The sequence below is a fragment of the Narcine bancroftii genome, chromosome 7 (genome assembly GCF_036971445.1).
Source record: "Narcine bancroftii isolate sNarBan1 chromosome 7, sNarBan1.hap1, whole genome shotgun sequence".
NCBI lineage: Eukaryota > Metazoa > Chordata > Chondrichthyes > Torpediniformes > Narcinidae > Narcine > Narcine bancroftii.
The window spans coordinates 195,457,561-195,465,140 of record NC_091475.1 but is presented as its reverse complement, the minus strand read 5'-3'; the positions used below and the strand labels follow the sequence as shown (position 1 = coordinate 195,465,140).

At 44.0% G+C, this 7,580-nt stretch overlaps 1 non-coding gene across 1 annotated transcript; it reads right to left on the bottom strand.

Moving 5' to 3' along the window:
* Positions 1-291: 291 nt before the first annotated feature.
* Positions 292-482, bottom strand: LOC138740181 (U2 spliceosomal RNA). Its single transcript, XR_011342726.1, has one exon. It is a non-coding gene; the product is annotated as a U2 spliceosomal RNA (small nuclear RNA).
* Positions 483-7,580: the final 7,098 nt, after the last annotated feature.

The following is a 7,580-nucleotide window of genomic DNA, read 5'->3' as shown; positions in this document are numbered from 1 at the left end:
CATTGTTGCTGCATCTCGATGGTTTCTGCCTCCATTATGGTTCCTGAGAAGTTGATGCAGTGCTTACTTCTCAATACACTCTAATCCTGATGGTGAACATTCTTCCACAGTGCTGTGGGTTGGGTGTTCTAAGGTGTAGACCCAATCCCAATGAAGAAGCAGCCATATTTTTTTAAATGGTGGAGACACTAAGAAATGTCTAGGTGTGCATTTGAATCATGAAAGAGTCAAAGTCTATGACCAATAGCTAGAAAATGGGTCTAGAATAGTTTTATACTTGAGTGGTTTTTTTTTTGGTGCACCATTCCCAGAGGCACTGCAATACTGGGTCGATGCGTGGAGTGGACGGAGCAAGCCCCTAATCCATCTCCCTCTTCCAAAAATCATTTTAATATATGGTCCCTAGATAAGGGACGTATCAGATATTAAACTGATAAGAACAGATACTACACTTGATCTTAGCCAAAAGGCCGAGTGTTTAATACCAGACATGGTGGGCCAAATGTTTCCATGATGCGCAATGCTTAAACAGGATGTCTGTAAGAGCAGCGTGAAGGTGGTTGAGTCTCATGATGTCAAAGGTGGGATATGGTATAAAATATGCCATACAAATCATAATCTCAGCCACACATGGTGAATGGGTGGTGCAGCTAATGGAGATAGCTCTCCTCACTCACCTCACTCATTCCAATCTCATCCCCTTGGAATGCCTGGCCCTGCACTCTCTCCGCACCAATCCAAACCTCATCATCAAACCTACAGACAAGGTGTGGTCTGGAACACTGAACTCTATCTAGCCGAAGCCAGATGACAATTCTCAGACACTTCCTCCTATTTATCACTCCAAAAGGACCCTACGAAACTCATCAAACCACTGTATCACACACCATTTCTGAACTCATAATTTTCGGTCATCACGACCTCCAACCTTATCGTTTCCCAAACTTGTACTGTTTGTTTCAACCTCCTACCCAAGATCCACAAACAAAATTGTCCCTGCAGACTCATCATATCCGAGTGCTCCTGCTCCACCAAATTGGTCTTTGTTTACCTCTGTTTTGTTCCCCGATCCATTCCGTCCCCATCTACATCTGGGATACCACACAGCCTCCATCACTTCAACAACTTCCAGTTCATAAGAACATAGCAACATAGGAAGTAGGAACAGGAGTAGGCCAAAAATGGCCCATCGAGCCTGCTCCGCCATTCAATACGATCATGGCTGATCTAATTTATGACCTAACTCCACCTACCTTCCTTCTCCCCATATCCCCTAATTCCTTGAACTCGATCGCCTCATATTTACCATGGACATCCAATCCCTATACACCTCCATCCCCATTACTGAAGGCCTCAAACCCTTCATTTCTTTCTGGAAAATAGAACCAAACAGTCCCACCCCCCCAACCCCTCCCCCCCCATTCCACCACCCTCCTCCTCCAGCCGGCAGAACGTTCTCACCCTCAATAATTTCTCCAGGTTAAAGGGGTGGCCATGGGTATCACCATGGGCCCCAGTTATGCCTTTCTTTTGTTGGCTATGTGGAGCAATCCATGCTACAATCCTACACAGGAAAGGCATCTCAACTATTCCTCCGTTACATCAATGATTACTTTGCTGCTACCTCGTGTACCCACGATGAGCTCGTTGACTTCATTCACTTTGCTGCCAACTTCCAACCTGACCTCAAATTCACTCGGTCCATCTCTAACAACACTTACTTTGCACAATCTCTTTATCTTCATCTCAGGAGCAAACTATGGTCAGACATCTTCTATAAACCCACCAACTACCTTGACTACACCTCTTCCCACCCTGTCCCCTGTAAGGATTTCATTCCATTCTCTCAATTCCTCCGTCTCCATCACACCTGTACCTAGGCTGAGGGCTTCCATGCTAGATCATCAGAGATGTCCTCCTTCTCCAAACAACATGGCTTTCCCTTTACAACCATCAACTCGGCAATCACCCACATATCCTCCTTTATCCATACAGCTGCCCTGGGCCCCTCTGCACCCATGCACAACAAGGACAAGAGTCCCCTTGTCCTCACCTACTACCCCGCCAGCCTCTGCATCCAATACATCCTCCTCTATTTCCCTATTTCCACCACTACATGATCCCACCACTAGATAGATATTCCTCTCTCCTCCCCTCTTTGCCTTCTGCTGGAGCAGGTCCCTCTGTGACTCCCTTGCCCACTCCTCTCTCCCCACCAATCGACCCCTTGGGATCTACCCCTATGACTGCAGGAGATGCTCCATTTTCACCCACACCACATCCCTCACCACCATTCAGTGCTCTAAACAGTCTTTCCCAGTCATCTACTACATCAGGTGCTTATGCTGTGGTGTCCTCTCCATCATAGAGACTGGACGCAGACTGGGAGATTGCTTTATTGAGCCCCTCAGCTATGTCCAACACAATGGCATGGATCTCCCAGTGGCCACCCATTTCAATTTTCCATTGCATTCCCTGGCCGACATGTCTGAACATAGTCTCATGCACTGTCAGACTGAGACCACCTGAAGTTGGAGGAACAACACCTCATCTTCTGACTGGGCACACTCCAACCGGATGGCATTAATATCGACTTCTCTGGCTTTCGTTAAACCCCACTCCCATCCCCTTCTTCCCCGTCATCTGTCCTTTCCCTGTCCCCTTTCACACGGACACGATAAATTCTCACATAGTCCCTTATCATATTCAATTAACACCTTTTGTTGGTCTAGATTCCTCCCCCTTTGTTTGAATTTGGAGCCTTACTGATATATCCTTTAATAATTTTTCCCTGAAGGAGGGCTCAGGCCAGAAACATCGGAAATATACTTTTGAATCCTTTAGATGCTGGAAAAAAAATCAGCTGAGTTCCTCCAGCATTTAGGTCTGTTTACTACAATCACAATATCTGCAGGCTATTGTGTTTCACTCAGCTAATGGAGATGTTGCCTCACAGCTCTAATCCCAACTTTTGGCACTGTCTGTGTAGAACTTGCATTCTCTCTGTCAACGCTTAATCTTACCTCAGGAGTTCCAATATCCTCCCACACCACTGCCTCCTGCAAATCGATAGGTTAAATTGGCCACTGTCAGTGGTTCCAAGTGTACAGGTAAGTAGCAGAATCTGGGAATAGTCGATGGAATTTTGGGTAAACAGTATCATGGAAAATTAATGGGGAATGGGCATGTTCTGTGAGCTCGCATTGATTCGATGGATCGAGACAGCTTCTAATGTTGTAAGGAAAAATGGGGAGCTTACAGCTTCCATACAAGTCCTGTGGTTTCCGGAGAGGAAGCTTTAAATAGGCGGTCTTTACCATCAGTGGGATAAGTGGGTGGAAGGACTAGCTGAAGCTCCACTTCCTGTTTGCAAATATCATCCACACGTTCCTGCTGGACAGACCCCTGGCATGTGCTGCAATCCCTTGAGATTCTCCACCAGTTTAAGGAGTCTGTCGGAAGCAGTAACGTCTTCTACAAGGAGGCTTTGAAATATTAATTGTCATTATAATAAAGTACATTGTTTACATCAGGGATGCCGAAGGAAAATATAGAGTTGATCCTTTAAAGCAGAGTGGAATTTTTTGTCCTTGGAAGGGAGTGTCTCTCTTGAACTTCTGAGGGTGGTTGGAACTAGATGATTCAATATACTTAGATTTCAGATTTGAGATTTGTTGTCAGAGCATATCACATACAACCCTGAGATTCTTTTTTTTCCTGTGGGCCAGGCAGAATTACCATTTATTGGCAATGCAAAGAGAAAAACTGACTCAATGTACACATGTAAATAAATAAAGAAATATAAACAAACTGACTCTACAATATAGAGAGAGAAAAATCAATAAAATGCAAAATAAGAGTTCCTTAAATAAATCCCTGATTGAATATGTTGTTGAGGAGTCTGATGGTGGAGGGGTAGTGAGGCTTATGGCATCTATACCTCTTTCCTAATGGTAGCAGTGAGAACACAGCGTGTGCTAGGTGTTGTGGATCTTTATTGATTGCTGCTGGCCTCCAGTGGCAGTGTTCCCTGTAAATGTTCTCGATGGTGGGAGGGTTTAACCCATGATGTCCTGGATTATGCCCACTACCTTTTGCAGGGCTTTTTACTCAGGGCTATTGGCATCCCCAGACCAGACCATGATGCAGCCTGTCAACACACTTTCCACTCCGTTTACCTTAAGGGAAGGATGAATATGTATTTGAAACAACATGGAATTGAGGGTCACGGCAAACTGGTACGGAAGAGGAGTTAAGATAAGCATACGTCAGTTACATTGAATGTTAGGGCAAGTGAAGTGTCTGGTGGCCCATTTTTCTTTTTTATTTGCAATCCTGCGTCCTCAGGATCTGCGCACCAAGATAACGGTGCCTGTCATTTGGCAGCAGCCACAGGGGAAGTGGAGTACTGGAGCAGGGCACCAGAAAACAGGAAGACCAACCCCTGTCTGAGAAGGAGAAGCAGAAGAGGCAAGCCATGGGACTGTGACCCGAAGGTGGATCAGAAGAACCCACAGAAGCTGTGGGCTGCTGGCGACTGATGTTGGGAGACTCGCGCCGGACTACAGACTGCTGGGGACTGGCTCAAATTGACCTTTAAGTGTGCCAGGTATGGGAACCAGGATGCCAGGAGGTGCCGAGGGCAGCGAAAGGCCTCTGACAGTGTCGGAGGTTCAGAACTGGAGCTGTGGTTTCGATTGGATTCTGGGTGGCTGCAAAGGCTGCAGAAGGACTGGAGGCCAATCTACGGACACTCAGTGACTCTGGGGGGACTTTCTTTTGGTTCTCTTTCTCTTACTGTAAGAAATGTAAACAGCGCCTAGGCAATTTTTGCTGGTGGCAAATCAGTCAGCCTTGCAGTAGGCAAAAGGAAATTTTATTTAATAAAACACTGTTTTATTACTACGATAATAAGTTGAATTTTGAATCTTGAATCTTGTATTCCTACGTAAACCGATTTCTTCAGTATTCTTATTTGAGTGATTGGTGATTGTGGCCCCCATACCAACCTAAAGCTAAGGGCGGATCTGGCCCATCTCCTTGGCGTGGCTATGCTCTACTACTGACTTCATGGACACTGAGGGTCAAATACACCAGCATCTGGCCTTCAGGTTATCTTAGCTCAACCTGGCATGAACAGAATCCCAAATCACACTGAGCTGTGAACTTCAGAGAGTCATCGGTTTGCAGCGCATTGTAAACTCAATCTGCCTTTGTGATGTATCTTTCCCACTTGGTGATAGCTTTCTCCATAAGGCAGCTTGTGATATTTAATTTAAAAATATACATTTACCACAGGGTAGAAGCCGATTCCAGCAATTTAAATTCACGCTGCCCAATTACACCTCAATTAACCTATGATTCGGAGGCTGGGAGGAAACTGGAGGCCCTGGGGAAAACCCACACAGGAAGAGCATATGAACTCCTTACAGACAGAACTAGCTTCGAACCCTGTGTCGCTGGCGCTGTAATAGCCTCGCGCTGACCTTGCCGCCAGCACAGTACGTGTAGTGCAATACTATTACAGCACCGGTGACTCAGGTTCGAATCCAATGCTGTCCATAAGGAGTCTGACCTGTGAGGGTTTTCCTCGGGTGCTCTGGTTTCTTCCCACCCTCCAAAAATATATGAATTGGTAGGTTTTTTGGGCCTATTTGGGTGGATCTGTTTTCAATGGTGGGGATGGTCTTACGTTGTCTTGAATTGTTTTTATTAAAAATTGTTATTTTGTCCTTAGAATGGGGAAAAGGTCAGACAGTGTAACTTTGTAGTCATGCTCAGCTGGGTGCAGATGGATCCTTGGCTTGATTTGCTGCCGTGTTTCTATTAATGCCCCCCAATGATTTCATGGAGGAGATTTCATCATCTGTGACAGAGATATAGCGATCTATGACCAAGTCGGGATTATATTATGTGGTTTAAATTCTGTCCTCAAAATAGGCTCCCTTTAAGAGTGGCCATGCAATAGGCAGTCAGCCATTCATTCGAATGCAGGGAGGTGGATTGGGAAATAAAGCAAATTCAAACCCTGAGGATGTTATTTAAAGCAGGGCATTCATTACCATTGATAAGACAGCTACCATAGAGGCCAAAGTCAGGAGTAGCTCATTAGTGAGACATAAATATGTAATGTTCCTGGTCCTGTCTAGGGACCTTTGTTAAGAGAGGATTAGAAGTGTATGATTAAAATGCAGAGCATGGTACAGCCACCAGCCGTAAGCCTCGTTAATGTTGGTATTTTCAAGACTCTTTACATTAACAGTTGGGCATAATTGACACCAAATCAATGCTTTTTCAGGTGATGCCTGATCTAATCCAGAGGCTTCATTTATTTGAATGTTATGAGAGTCAGTGTGTATTTCATATGCATCTCATTACATTTCCCTCATGTCTGTTGCTGTGATTAGAGGAAATTTATTTTCCATCTTTTTCTTTGGTCATCTCTACAATCAGAATTATATAGCAAAATGTGTTTCCATCAGTAATAGTGTTCATACCTAATATTATTTGTTAATACTAATTTAAACTTTAATGCTGATCTAATTGAAACTAATGAAAAGGGCAAGGTTTCAAAACAGTTAAAAAAAACATTGTATTACATTTTATTCCATGATATAACCTTGTCTAAAGCAAGACCATATTTGTATTGATGATCTCTATTGCAGTTATTTTGTGGGGGGGAAAATCCATAGAGTGAAACCCCATTGTAATGCGATCGTTGGGGTACATACAATCTCATCGTGATAAAAGCAGAGTTGCGCTAATTCAGGGTTTCACCATATAAGCAGGATCCACTGCTTTCGTGAGTGCCCTTGCAGTGGAATTCTCAACTCGTTGTCGAGACAACTGTTTGAAGAAATGGTGGTGTGCAACTTCTGCAGTTGACTGATGATGACTGAACAGGTCCATCTGATAGCATGCCTGTTCACAAATTGAACCCACGGCATCAAGGGGAACTGACTCAGCTCAGTCTGATGACTACATTTTATGTGCGTGCACGCCTACAATTGACTCAAACACCAGAAAACTGATGACTCTTTATGGTCATTTCCTCTGGACAAGTTCAATTAGGCACTGAGCCAAGGATCCTGCCTCACACCAGCACTTGCCCATTCTTTGTAGTTAATACATGGACATCTCCGCTCCTGCCGATGAGTCCAATGTCTCATCGCGTTATATCTGAATTTGCGTTAAATCATGGCGTCTAAAATCGGGGTTTCACTGTAGTTCAGTTCCTAAGGCAAAACCTTTCTTGCCTCTTCTTTATTGGAATTAATGTTTTATACACTTCCCTCTTTATAATCCCACTCTGTACATAAATTCTATTGCACTTGTCAGACCAAATCTTTTCCTGAAAGATGCAATAGTCTATGTACTCCCATCAAAATGAATGCCAATATCTTTATTCATTTCAGGAGGTTGTTGTCACAGCCAGCGTGCTCTGCAAAACTATTCTTCACCATACCAGATTAAAATCCTGCCACTGTGCTGATTAACTGTTTCCCTTCCAATCCATTTATCCACACTTAAATTTAGGACAGTTATTTATTTAGTAACTTTTTTTTATATTCTGTGTTTAA